Genomic DNA, 13,831 nt, shown 5'->3' on the forward strand with positions numbered 1-13,831 from the left:
ACAAGTCAGAGAGGTACAGCTGAATTCCCCCAAGATAATGGTTGCTTGGCTCAGAGAGTTGTCACTCTAGATAGCCATTTACTTGTAGAACTCACCCTAGTTTTCAGGAACTGCAGCTCACACTTTCTAGGCACTGTGTGTCATAATTTGCACGTTTTCCCTGTGAGCTTATTTCCTACAAGGCAGATGAGATGATTGTTCCTGTTTCATATGAGAAGGAGCTGAACTTCTCAGGCTGGAATGGATGCTGCAAAGTCTCAGTTGGTGAGTGAAAAGCAGAGCTTCAAGTATGTCCCACATGTCTGAGTAGGAATCCCTAACTACTGGGTCCTTGAATTGCTTTGGGAATAGTTCCACACTCAGGCACTAAGTGAAACTTCATTTAATAAACATATAAATTCCTACATTGCATAGTGCTGTGGAAATTTATTAAACACAGCATTTGAATATTTAGCTAGTTCTTGAATTAACCGTGAAAGAAGAAGAAGAAAGCCCCTTGATGTTCAGTGTGTGTTGGTTTGTGATGCTAGGAGGAATACGAGGCACACAGATAGCTTTCTTCTGCCATAAGAACATTGCTGTTATCTCATACACAGGGCAGCCTTCTTCATTAGAAAGTTATGACTAACACATTTATAGAATGAACATATCATGTATTAGGCTTAGGAAGGTCTGAATTTGCAGTTAACTCTGTACTGCTAACCATCCAGGGTCAGGCTTGGCATAGTGACCCTAACTACCCACCTCCTTTCTTATTGAGAATATTCATTACCCCTGCTCCTTCACTCAGCATCCCTCCCCCAGAACTCCTTCCCTTAGGAAGACATTAACTGTGACTAAACTTCCGCCATTACACAACACACCAATATTTTTAGTCTCCCCTGCCCCCCAAGCTATGCACTTCTTTGGCTGCAAAAAAGCTACAAAGAAAAGCCTTTAAGAGCATCAAATGGCATCTTTGACACGTTTCCCCTGTTAGAGGGTATTCAAATTGGTTCCCACCATCTTAGTTTTGGTATCATTAGGTGTGTGGTGGTGTGGAGAGGGCTGCTCCCAGGATTAGGATGCTTGGCTAAGCTTAACCTGTGGAGGCTACTTTAAAACTCCTATGGTGAACTAAAAAGAACTTGAGTTAATTTAACAATTTTGATTTATGTGACCACTTACTTATAAGGCAACTAGGTACCATATAAAAAAATAGAAAAACATCACCACATATAGACAATGCATGTATACATATATATATATAATTGATGTGGAAACCAAAGATTTTGTAATTTTAATTTATATTGTTCTGCTAAGGACAAAGTCCAGAATAGCTGGTGTCATCTGCCTATGTGCTATCCTCTTTGGCCCCCAGAGGCTAAGAGGGCCTATTGCCCAGTGATCTCTGGTGTCCTAGTGCATTCTGGTCCTGATGAAGTCTGAGGCCTCATTTTTTTTTTTAGTTAGACTCTTGATATGATTATTCCTTTTGCAGATTAAACAATCCTTAATCCATAATTTGTACTTCTAAAGACATGACACTTCATAGAAACAAAACAGAAAACTTCAATCTAAAGTCACAGAGCCTAAACTAATAACTGACAGGTTCAAATAGACACTTAGAAGCAAAAACATTGATATATGAAATTTGTTATATTGCCTTTAAGGTAAGGTCTCCCCCACCTTTTTTCCACTTTTTTTTTCCAAAGGAAGAGTAGATATTTTTAAGGCATGTATCTGATATATAGGAAATTCCCCGAAATAAGATTTTAAAAAGGCTTATTTTTTTTAATTAGGTATTTTCTTCATTTACATTTCCAATGCTATCCCAAAAGTCCCCCATACCCCCTCCCCACTCCCCTACCCACTCACTCCCACTTCTTGGCCCTGGCGTTCTCCTGTACTGAGGCATATAAAGTTTGCATGACCAATGGGCCTCTCTTTCCACTGATGTCCAACTAGGCCATCTTCTGATACATATGCAGCTAGAGACATGAGCTCTAGGGGGTACTGGTTAGTTCATATTGTAGTTCCACCTATAGGGTTGCAGATCCCTTTAGCTCCTTGGGTATTTTCTCTAGCTCCTCCATTGGGGGTCCGGTGATCCATTCAATAGCTGACTGTGAGCATCCACTTCTGTGTTTGCTAGGCCCAAGAATAGCCTTACAAGAGACAGCTATATCAGGGTCCTTTCAGCAAAATCTTGCTAGTGTATGCAATGGTGTCATCGTTTGAAGGCTGATTATGGGATGGATTCCCGGGTATGGCAGTCTCTAGATGGACTCCAGAAAATCAAATAACCCCATTAAAAATGGGTCTCAGATCTAAACAAAGAGTTCTCACCTGAGGAATACCAAATGGCAGAGAAGCACCTGAAAAAATGTTCAGCATCCTTAATCATCAGGGAAATGCAAATCAAAAAAACCCTGAGATTCCACCTCACACCAGTCAGAATGGCTAAGATCAAAAATTCAGGTGACAGCAGATGCTGGCGAGGATGTGGAGAAAGAGGATCACTCCTCCATTGTTGGTGGGATTGCAAGCTTGTACAACCACTCTGGAAATCAGTCTGGCGGTTCCTCAGAAAATTGGGCATAGTACTACCAGAGGGTCCCGCAATACCTCTCCTGGGCATATATCCAGAAGATGTTCCAACTTGTAATAAGGACACATGCTCCACTATGTTCATAGCAGCCTTATTTATAATAGCCAGAAGCTGGAAAGAACCCAGATGCCCCTCAACAGAGGAATGGATACAGAGAATGTGGTACATTTACACAATGGAGTACTACTCAGCTATTAAAAAGATTGAATTTATGAAATTCCTAGGCAAATGGATGGACCTGGAGGGCATCATCCTGAGTGAGGTAACCCAATCACAAAAGAACTCACATGATATGTAATTACTGATAAGTGGATTTTTTTTTCCACTTTTTGGTGATAAAAAGTAAAAGGTGACCTCCTGAGATAACCTCCATTTTCTAAAGGCCTCACCAAGCCTATTAAGAAATAGGGCAGAATTTTCTTCCTTTCCTTGAGTAACCTCTTTGTTCTTATTGTATTGTTAACCACACAGTATTTTATTCATGTGGAGAGACTCTCTTCCATCACTTCACATCTATGGTCCCCTGATGAGATATTGTAATCACTAGAAATGTGTTCCTTATGTAGGACAGTCAGTATACTTCACAAATGGTTAATGGGATTTTGACCAACTAATCCATTTGTGTGTCTCCTAGATTCCTCCTAGATCCTGGTTTTCTTTATGGATACAGAGTATGACCAAGTATAGTTCTTTCTATTCTTTGGCCAAATCTCCCATTAGCTGGCAAGATTATTTCAAAATAAAATATTAACCTTTTCCCCCTTTAGAATAAAACTCCAATTCTGCATGAATTCTCCAATACTGCAGCATGAAGTACAAGTGGTAGAGATAAGAAACAGGGGGCCTCTGGAAGCATTCTTCTTAGTCAGTGAAAAGTTCTCAAAACTACCTGATATTATATATCCCCAATTCTGTGATGCTCAGGCATCTCTACTGAACTGAGTGTAAATACACAAGAGGGTTAGAACACTGCTTTGAGACCCCAGTCCTCTGGGCTTATTTATCCTGGGTTTGAATTGATCGCTTTCATTGTCTCTCCAAAGACCAAGCCTGTAATATTCTGATACAAATCCTTACTATAGGCATATCTGAAGGCATTTGACCTTGGTAGTTAGAACAATGTCTCTTTCTCATAAGACACTTAAAGGTCCCATGTGGTTAGGTTTGCCAGAGAAAGAGCCTGCCTTCATAAACATTCTGGTCTTTTTCTGGATTGCTATACACATTAAAAGGGCAAATGGGCAGGATTTTGATTTTCCTTGTTTGTTTCTTCCTCATGTCTAGGGGAGAAAAAATATCTATAGCAGGGTTTTGACTTTCTTGTTTATTTTTTTCCTCATCTTTAGGGGAGAAAAATATGTATACCACTAAGACCAATACTATCTCTCCATGCCTGAGTCTACAGTCCTTATAGGTCTCAGGGAAAATGGAAGGAGAAAGCAAAGAAGGAAAGTGGCTGCTGAGAAGGGTACATCTCCTAGGAATATGGGAAAGCAAAGCATTCTAGGCTAACGAAATATTAGTCCTTCCAAGGGAGCTGCTGTGGAATGTGGGTGGTACGTGACTTTCAAGTATGCAATACATAAGTGAGTGTGTGTGTGTGTGTGTGTGTTGTTAGTTGGTTTGTCTCTCTCTCTCTGTTATCTACCTAACTTAAGCTTATAACCAGAGTATTTCACCCTGGGAGTTTTCAAGTAGTGAGTACCAAAATGTTTCTTAAATACTCAATGTGTTCATCATGGCAGTTTTCAAGTAGTGGGTGCCATAATGTCTCTTACTCAATGTGTGCATAAGCTCCTCTTAGGCGTACTCAGAATGCGCAGAAGCGTTAAGAGGTTAGGAAGGTTTCTCGCAGCGGGTTCACTATCTGATACTGGTGAAAGTTGAGGTTCAGTGACACCCATTAAGATTTGCAAGTTCTTATTTCTTTTACCTATGATTTTTTAGGAAAAACAAAGGATGATAATTATTTTCTTTTTAGAAACTATTTTAGAAGAAAACCCTTATTAAAATCTATACAAACTGTATACTTGTAATTTAACAATATTTTGTCTTACAACTCAACAGATGATGTTTTATATAAATAAACTGTATTTTAGTAAACTATTTTTTTCCTTTTTTTTAATTAGGTATTTTCTTCATTTACATTTCCAATGCTATCCCCAAAGTCCCCCATAACCTCCCCACTCCACTCCCCTACCCACCCTCTCCCACTTTTTGGCCCTGGCGTTCCCCTGTACTGAGGCATATAAAGTTTGCAAGACCACTGGGCCTCTCTTTCCAATGATGGCCAACTAAGCCATCTTCTGATACATATGCAGCTAGAGACACGAGCTCCGGGGGGTACTGGTTAATTCATATTGTTGTTCCACCTATAGGGTTGCAGACCCCTTCAGCTCCTTGGGTACTTTCTCTAGCTCCTCCATTGGGGGTCCGGTGATCCATCCAATAGCTGACTGTGAGAATCCACTTCTGTGTTTGCTAGGCCCCGGCATTAGTAAACTATTTTTAGATGCTTACTATCACTATAAATTACATGTTTGAAAGATCATGTATCTTTTAGTGGTATATAATATCTAATCCATTTTACTATTTCATGAGACATGTTTAATTAACCCAGATATGAAATCTAATAGATCTCAAGAAGTTAAGAATACACAAGTTTGTAAGAAAGGGCAGTATCAATTTATCATGCCTTTAAACAGATCTGAACTATGTATTTCTGACACAATAAAACAAGATCATATGTTTTTATTTTAAACCTTAAAAAAAAAATCAGTCTTGCTTGCAACCTCATTTGTAAATCAGCAGCATGGGCCTTCTAGCCTCATTTTCCAGAATTAATACTTTAAAGGGGCTAGTTAGTAGAATTTCTCCCTAGAAGGCAACTAATTATATTTCCCACTCCCAGAGACATTACAGTAGGGATTTCTTAAACCCCACCACCATCTGTTTGTCTGTCTGTCTGTCTCTCTGTCTCTTCAGTACTGGGGACCTAACCCAAGGCCATGCATGTTATGTCAGTTCTCTACCATTGAACTAAATTCCCAGCTTCTGAATCTTTGTTTCATTAACGTAACAAAAGCATCACCCCCACAACTATTCTCATGTTAACTGGTACTATAAAGTGGTCCAAGATAAATTCAAATAGCTTTTACTCCTAAAATGTGGAAATAAAAATCAACCCAAAAATCTAAAGATGAATTCCAAACAAGGCTATTCAGAAAGGCAAGCAGTGAGTGTTTTGTTATGCAAAGTCCATAATTAATTCTCACGCTATCAAATAACCTTAGCATGACAAGCCTGTCAAAAAAATGCCTCCTTTACAATTGGCACCAAGAGCAGAAACAAGCTAAAGTCCAGACTATAGCACTTTAACAACATCTCTCAAATCGTTAGATTGAATTGATACAGGTGTGGATCTCTCAGGAGATCTGATGAAATTTTCAGGCTTTTATGACTCAAGGTTAAGAATTGGACCAGGGCCACATGATTAGAAATAATAACAGAGACAGTTATTACGAAAAAGAAAGAATTTGTGAGATAAGAGTGGAAAATGACCAGGGAAAAAACTGGCCCATGAGACTCATTACCCTATATAACAGGTAATTTGCATAACACTCAATGGCTCACATTTGTATATCACCACTTTTGTTGGTTGGTTGGTTTTTGTTGTTTTCAGGCACATTCTGTTGTATTTAGCTCAGGTGGGGAAGAGAACCTGGTCTTCCTCTCCCAGCTGGCTTATTTCACAGTTAATCTTGACACTGCAGTCTCCAGTCCCGTAACTGGCCCCTGATAGATGTAAGCCCTAAAATCCTTCTGGAGAGAAGTCTGATAGGCAATCCATCTTTAGTAACTGTGTTGAAGTTGATAAAGGGTGTGGATTTTGCCTAAGAAGTACAACAAGACTCTCTTTGTTTTAATGATTAGAGGAGGCATCAGAATTCTTGTATTAGGAATCAAATGTACCCTAAAGGACCTTAGTTTAAAATTGTCACATATCTTAGAGGACACATATTTTTACAATGATAAAGTCAACCAGTAATCCCAGAAAGGATGAGAACCAGGAAAGCCATGGCCATGCTAGGTCCATATTTGGGTTGTTGTTTGTTTAAGAGTTGTATGGCCGGTGACTACTTGTAAATCCAGCTTCATGGAACCTGACATTCTCTTTTGTCTTCCATGGACACACACAGACACACAGTAGAAACACAAACATATGTGAACTTATTTGTCTGGTTTCCCAGTAGTGTGGAAGACATGAGGATGTTTAGGGCAACCTGACTCAACTTCTCTGCTCTTCTTTTTCTTTTACGTGGACCCAGAAACAAGAGTCCATAATCTTTGGGTCCTCGCATTAGATAGGTAAAACTGGTTTCCATATTCTTTCAGTGCTGTTTGAAATTGGTTTAGGTCTATTGTGTAGTGAGGTCATTTGATAAGTCTCAAAATCTAATACCAGATCAAGTATGGGGAAGGAAATTACTTTGTAGTAACTCACAAGGGCCAAACGACAGATTAGATTTTGGAGTGGTTTAAATTCTCATGATGATGATGGTGGATGACAACTTTGGCCATTTTTCTGAGGTTTCTTATCTAAGTTTTACTAATATGTTTTTAATAGTTCAGTCAGCTCTTTTGATTTTTCTCTGCAGAATCTAAGCAGACTATATCCTGGGACTCTAGATATCTACAGAGTCACCTCTGATATGAATGATGGCCCATTGCCACGTTGTAATAAGGAGAAAAAATTTGGGCTCATTTCTTTTAGAAAGTCAATGCTGTATCAGCAGCCTTTTCAGCCCCACTGGAAATGTCTACAAACATCAGATGTGAAGCCTGTATAATGTGAAATATAATTGTATTAGTTGGGTATCTCTAAAAGAATAGAACTCATAGAATGTATGTTTGTTTCTTCGAGTGGCTTGCAGACTTAATTCTCTACACTTGATTTAAGATCTCCCTTGAAAAGAGTATTGATCTCCTTTCCTGCCCCACTCTACTTCACCATGAACTCAACTTTTCTGGATCCGAGGATATGAACAGTGTTGTCCAGTTTTCCTATCAGGGAGCCAGATGAGTTGTGTTCTTGGCTGGCTAGGACGTCACAAGTAGAACCATAGTCCTAGGTGAATCTCTAGGGGCTGTTTGCTGATGAGTGATAGGTGCGCCCTCTACCACTTTCCCTATACCTTGTATCACCTAGGGAACCTTGGCTCCTTTCTCACTTCTAGGTAACTCTGCCAACAGTATTTTCCCAACAGGAAACAGCATTCTCAGCACAAACTGGTTTGTTTTGTTTTTCCTGACTTGCTTACAGTTTGTCCTAGTATCTATTTAAGATTGTCATTCTGATACAGCACTCATAGAGGAACAGAACCAGAGCTACTAGCAAAACTCAAGGCCATAGCCCTTCAATAGTTTCATACCCTGCTCTCTATGAAGCTGTTCTTGTTGAGATATAAAAATGTATCATTTTCTTTCTAAGTAAATGTTTTTACAGAAGGCCTGGACTGTACTATAAATATACATATATTTTTTTCACTTAAAATAAACTGTACTTCTGTCTAAAACCAGAGCAATGTAGAAGAGACTTGTGTGGATAACTCAAGGTTTGATTTCTAACTAGGCTGTGCACATGGCATGACTATTTTTTCAAGGCAGTCATTTGGCATAAAACGTGTATGTTATCTAACTGTTTCATGTAAGCACTATAGAGTGAGTGATCTTGTTCAGGCAGGGGAATTACATCTCCATAGGATGTTGCAGATGCCTCTTTTCCTGTCCTGTTGAGTTTAAGCTCATTTTTATCTTTGTCAGCAAGAACTAAATGTTTTCTTGTATGTTTTGCTTGTGTATTTGTTTTCCTCTAGTATCCATATGCAATGTGCATAATTATTAGAGAATGGAGCATCACTAATACTCTACAGCATGTCAGTGCATCAGAGGGTCATTGATGAGTTAACCTGTGCAGCTGTGCTTCCTCAGTGTAGTTTCTTGTACACACTGCTTCAGATAATAAGCAACTGTTTTCACAATCATAATTGTATATATACCATGAATCAATATGTATATATTTTCCATTTTCTCATGATGATTTCTTTTTTTAAAAAAATCCAGATTTAGGACTATTCTATTCTTAGAATGTCCATAGGGTGACTGTCCTGTACAGTCATGAGCTACTAAGAATAAGATGTCATACCCTGGAATCAGGATCCTGTGTCACACTCAGTCCAGCTTAGATTAGTTGGACTGAGGTATGAACTCATCATTTATTATTCACCCAGGAACTACTTATTTGCTGTTTCCTTTGTACCACACATAGTCAAGGAATGTACTGAGGATACAACTGTAAGCAAACAGGTCTCTGCCTTAGTAGGCATTTCATTCTACTGAGGGAAGGGTGTTAGAACATTTTAGAGTAATCATTATACAACATTTTGTAAAGACTGGAAGTGATAAAGAGAAAGGCAAGGCAGACCCATGGTCCCTCTGATACTGCATAAAACTATAGCCTAGAGGTCCCTCTGATACTGCACAAAGCTATAGCTTAGAGTTCACCAAGTCTGTGGTCATCTCAACAGGGTAATTTTACTTGGTTGCTAGTAAGATTTTTAAGATTCTATTTAATAGATCACTTTCTTTTTAAAAAGAAGAGTTTTTAGTAAAATTTAAAATCTTGGTTTCTTTTAGAAAGAAAGAAAAAGAAAGAAGGAAAGAGAGAGAGAGAGAGAGAGAGAGAGAGAGAGAAAGAAAGAAAGAAAGAAAGAAAGAAAGAAAGAAAGAAAGAAAGAAAGAAAGAGAGAAAGAAAAAGAAAGGAAGGAAGGAAGGAAGGAAGGAAGGAAGGAAGAAAGAAAGAAAGAAAGAAAGAAAGAAAGAAAGAAAGAAAGAAAGAAAGAAAGAAAGAAAGAGATTGAGAGAGAGAACTCTTACAACCATTGTTGATCATGATTGGCAGGAGCTGAGCCAGGAGGACCTGGTGAGATTAAAGGGTATTGTACCCATAGGCTCATGGATTTGAACACCTGGTCTTCAGTCAGTGGTGCAGTTTGTGGAGGCAGTTCAGCCTTGCTGGAGGAAGTACATCACTGAGGGTGAGGTTTGAGAGTTCATAGTCGCACCCTCCTTCCAGTTCTTTCTCCTCTGTGTTCATGGTTTAAAATGTGGTCTTTCAGTTTCCTGCTCTAGTTGCCAGGTGTCACCACCATGATGGACTCTTATCCCTCAAGCACCATAAACCAAAATAAATTCCTTTTCTATAAATCTTGGTCATGGTATTTTTTTTAAACAGTAACAGAAAATTAACTGATACAGAGGATCTGTTCCCACTGATCTCATCTCCCTGCTGGCCCAGAAGGTGACCTTTGCCTATTTTGATGCTATCTCTACAATAATCAATTTCCTCCATTTGGATGGTGTAGGTATCTTCCTTATTATAAGGTCCTCATGTTTTTTATTTCTCTTTTGGATTTATCTTTCAATCATGTTTTAGAGACCGACTTTCCTTGAGTGTTACAAGGAGCTGTAAGATACCAAGTTAACACAACCACAAGCTAAGTTTTCTTTGTGAAAAAAATGAGCCCTATTTATCTAAGTAATGTTGCTTTTACAACCCTTAATGGTTGTAACAGGAAACTCTGTGTGGATTTATAAAATTTTTATTTATTCCTATTCAGCACCATTGCAGATCTAAATATAAACTATGTTCCTGGAGATACAGTTTCATTACGCTCCTACCTCATTAGAATTCCAGCCTATTCTCTGGTTATTTCATCTTTTCAGGTACAATTTCATCCACAAAATTATTCTTAAGTCTCCTTTTCTCAAATGTAATTAGCTAAGTAATATTATTATCTTCCAATTACCATTTACTTCATGTCTACATAGCTTTGCAGGATCCAGGGTCATTACTTGACCAGAAAGGATGTGATCATAGCAACCACCAACTCACTGTCATTTAAGCTAGACTCTGCTTCATAGGATACATTCTTTGGCAACGTAGGCTCACATTACAAGTGTGACAGCATCCAGCATTTCACCCTCCTGTCTCAGCTAGTTCCAACAATGTTGCCCTAGTGTTAACTCACTTGATCTAATATCTGAGTATTTCCACCGGCACATTGCTACCATCTAGGCATTTTGATAAACCTTCTAAGCAATGCTTAATTCTAGTTTTACTTGCTCACCTTTCCCTATCTCAAACTCCCAATGCTGTGTTTGTTTGTTTGTTTTCCCATGTAAGGATGAGTCTCTTTACAGCTGCTCTTGTACTATATTTCCCTACATTCAAGACCTAACACCTTTTGCATCATATGAGAGCAAAGAAAGGATTGAGAACATTGATTCCTGAGTGTAAACCAGCAGTCCTAAATTACTAACTACACTTTAATAAGAATTTCAGGAAACTAGTGTGGATATGTGAGTTGGAAAGTCACTTGTTTATAATCAGTGTAAGTCTGTTTACTGGCTTTCCCTGTGCTCAGACAGCTGTGCTCAGACAGCTTCTCCTGTATAAAACTTTTTTCACTAATCTATATGTGTTTTCTGACTATTGGTTATAAGTTCCCAAAGTCAGACACTTACACATTATTTTATAATCTTTTATCATTGATAGTGAGACCATTTGGCTATATTTTCCCATGCCATTAGGACTATAGCATTAGTGGAAACAATTCAGTAATCATAAACTTCTAAATAAATGGTCATTAGTGGAAAAGTCAATCCACACTACAGTTTAACAATGTGGAAAAAACTATGTCAACAAAGGTGATTGTTATTTAATTGTATAGACTTGAATTTCTAGTAAGACAAATATTGTTAAGAACTGCCTTATAAATCCAATAACTCACTTGGAAAAGAGCCTGCTTCTACTAATCTTTTCTTGTGAAAGGTATTTAGGCCTTTCATTTATAATCCTACCTACACAACAAAATTCCCCAGAGTTTGGAAGTACACTTTTAGCTACTGGAATTTACTTATAAAGATGGTACGTCAGTAGCTTTGTGTCAAGACATCTACATTTAAAAAATAATCTGAAGAGCCCCATGGGTGTCCTTTTCATAAGTGAAGATGGTAACCATATCTATTACTTTCTTTGTTGCTGACAGAAGCTATTTAAGGAGTATTAATTATGGATCACAGTTTCAGTCTACCATGGCAGGGACATAATGACAGAGGCTCCTTATAGTGGGTCAAGAAACAAAGACCCATAGATTAAAAAGTGTCTATTTGAAGGTTCCCCGCCCCTCAGTGAGCTACATCAGCAAAATAGTCTCTGCAAATCAAATGTTCCACAAACTTGACCCAGTGAACCTATCTAAGATATTTTACTTATATCATAACAATAAAAGAGCAATGTTTTCATGTTCTTCATTAAAGAGAAGTATTGAAAAAAATTATGTGTATATCCAAATATAAAGGCAATCTAAATGAAGTTGAAAACTAGTGGGGAAGACAGAGTCCCAGCTAATCTATTTGACACGACCGTTGTCGATGTGACATAAGCAGTGGTGCTGGTGACGACAATGCCGAAGATTCACATTACCCATCAGCTGTACAGGCTCAAAGAAAACTGTATTAGCCAGGGTTCTCTAAAGAAAAAAACTGCTGATAGAATGGGCATACATACATACATACATATACATGTATACATATGTACATACATAAACATACATATACACATACACACACACACACACACACACACACACACACACACACACACACACACACACACAGGATTTTGTATACTAAGTTACAGCCTCTAGTCCATTCAACAATGGCTGTATCTTAGTGGAAAGGCCCGGAATCCAATCGTTGTTCCCACGAGGCCACTTTGACCAACAACTCAATTAGATGTGACCAAATTCTGGTACTGGAAACTTGATTTGGTGACAGGAGATGGTAAGTTGGATCTCTGTCTCCCCCATTATTCATTTTGATACCCTTCATATATGCATATATTTTAGAAAGTTCCTACTTTACTAAGTTTTCATACTACCCCTCAAATGCCCTTTAATTTTAGCTGCCTTTCCCTGTATTCCTTCCCACAACAAACATTCACCCCAACCTCCCCTCTGAATCCTCCATTTCAGGCACCTTACCATGCATAATTATTTATTTTATTTCCTTTCCAATAGAGATCTATATGTTCCATCTAGTTTCTTAATCTATACTTATCTATACTTATCCTTGCAGTTATAAAGTTGGTTATCATTGACTTAGCAACTAATATATATATATATGTGTGTGTGTGTATATATATATATATATATATGATATATATATATATGTATGTATGTATGTCTTTCTGTACCTAAGATACTTCACTCAGAATGATTTTTCCTACTTCCACCTATTTGCCTACAAATTACATGATGTCATTTTTTTGACAGATGAGTAGCATTCTCTTCTATAAATGTTTTTGTTAAGATATATCTAGGTTGCTTCTTATTTCTGCCTATTGTGAATAGGACAGCCATAGATGTGGTTGAGCAAGTGTCCCATAGCCCCTAAAGAAAGAGAAGCAGTCATTGAAAGTCTCCAAACTAAAAAAAGCCCAAGACCAAATGGGTTTAGTGCAGATGTCTGTCAGACCTTTAAAAAATACCTAATACCAATACTCTTCAAACTATTCCACAGAACAGAAACAGAAGGAAGACTACCCAATTCATTCTATGAGACCACAATTATACTTGTACCTAAACCACACAAAGATCCAACAAAGAAGGAGAACTTCAAACCAATTTCCCTTATGAATATCAATGGAAAAATAATCAATAAAATTCTCAAAAACTGAATCCAAGAACACATCAAAACAATCATCCATCATGATCAAACAGGCTTCATCCCAGGGATACAGGAATGGTTCAATATGGAAATCCATCAACGTAATCCACTATATAAATAAACTCAAAGAAAAAAATCCACATGATCATCTCATTAGATGCTGAGAAAGTATTTAACAAAATTCAACGCCTCTTGGAAAAAGTCTTGGAAAGATCAGGAATTCAAGGCCCATACCTAAACATAATAAAAGCAATATACAGCAAATCTGTAGCCAACATCAAACTAAATGGAGAGAAACCTAAAGCAATCCCATTAAATCAAGGAATAGACAAGGCTGCCCACTCTTTCCCTACCTATTCAATATAGTACTTGAAGTCCTAGCCAGAGCAATTAGGCAACAAAAGGAGGTCAAAGAGATAAAAATTGGAAAGGAAGAAGTCAAAATATCA

The 13,831-nt window shown here is 38.0% G+C and overlaps 1 protein-coding gene across 7 annotated transcripts in view; it reads left to right on the forward strand.

The window, feature by feature from the left end:
- Hecw1 (HECT, C2 and WW domain containing E3 ubiquitin protein ligase 1) overlaps positions 1-13,831 on the forward strand; it is a 287,293-nt gene that overhangs the window by 88,654 nt on the left and 184,808 nt on the right. The window lies entirely within an intron of this gene.

This window comes from Mus caroli, unplaced genomic scaffold, assembly GCF_978045245.1.
Source record: "Mus caroli unplaced genomic scaffold, Mus_caroli_1 scaffold_15, whole genome shotgun sequence".
NCBI classification, from domain to species: domain Eukaryota; kingdom Metazoa; phylum Chordata; class Mammalia; order Rodentia; family Muridae; genus Mus; species Mus caroli.